This window comes from Ailuropoda melanoleuca, chromosome 20 (assembly GCF_002007445.2).
Source record: "Ailuropoda melanoleuca isolate Jingjing chromosome 20, ASM200744v2, whole genome shotgun sequence".
NCBI lineage: Eukaryota > Metazoa > Chordata > Mammalia > Carnivora > Ursidae > Ailuropoda > Ailuropoda melanoleuca.
The window spans coordinates 28,161,565-28,162,912 of NC_048237.1; positions in this window are offsets into that span (position 1 = coordinate 28,161,565).

Below are 1,348 nucleotides of genomic sequence, written 5' to 3' on the forward strand. Positions count from 1 at the left end.
GTTGAGGTATGTTCCCTCTAAACCAACTTTGTCTAGAGAGTTTATCATATACATAAGTTGTATTTTGTCAGATGCTTTTTCTGCATCTATTGAGATAATCATATGATTTTTATCCTTTGTTTTGTTAATTTGGTGGGTTACATTGATTGACTTGCAAATATTGAATCATATGTGCATCTCGAATAAATCTCACTTAATCATGGTGAATGATCTTTTTAATGTATTGTCATATGTGGTTTGTTAATATTTTGTTGAGGATTTTTACATCTATTTTCATTAAGGATATTGGCCTGCAGTTTCTTTTTTTTGTAGAGTCTTTGTCTAGTTTTGGTGTTAGGGTATTGCTGACCTGGTGGAATATATTTGGACACTTTCCTTCCTCTTCTATTTTTTGAAATAGTTTAAAAAGAATAGCTATTGACTCTTCTTTATATGTTCAGTAGAACTTACTTGTGAAGCCATCTGGTCCTGGACTTTAATTTTTTGGTAGTTTTTTGATTACTGATTCTATTTTGTTACTTGTAATCAGTCTTCTCAGATTTTTTATTTCTTCCTGGTTCAGTCTTGGAAAACTGTATGTTTCTAGGAATTTCTCCATTTCTTCTAGGTTGTCCAATTTGTTGGCATATAATTTTTCATAGTATTTTCTTATAATCCTTGTGTTTCTGTAGCCAGTTGTTACTCCACCTCTCACTTGTCATTTATTTGTGTCCTTTCTCTTTTCCTTCATGAGTCTGGCTAAGGATTGATTAGTTTTGTTTATCTTTTCAAGGAATCACCTCTTGGTTTTACTGATCTTTTTCTTTCTTTCCCCCTTTTTTGGTCTCTGTGTCATTTATTTCTGCTCTGACCTTTATTATTTCCTTCCATTTACTCACCCTGGGCTTTGTTTGTTCTTTCTCTAGTACCTGTAGGTGTGAGCTTAGATCATTTATTTGAGCTTTTTCTTGTTTCTTGAGGTAGGCCCATATCACTATATATTTCCCTCTTGGAACTGCTTTCCCTGCATCCCAAAGATTTTGGACCTTTGTGTTTTCATTGTCATATTTCTCCATATATTTCTTTGATTTCTTCTTTGATTACTTCATTGACCCATTGGTTGCTCAGCATCAGATTGTTTAGTCTCCACATGTTTGTGTTTTTTTCTTGTAATTGATTTCTAGTTTCATACATTATGATTGGAAAGATGGGTGGTATGATTTCAATCTTCTTAAATTGATTGAGGCTTATTTTGTAGACTAACATGTGATCTATTCTGGAGAATGTTCCATGTGCACTTGAAAAGAATGTGTATTCTTTTAGTTTTAGATGGAATGTTCTATATATATCTGTTATGTCCATCTGATCC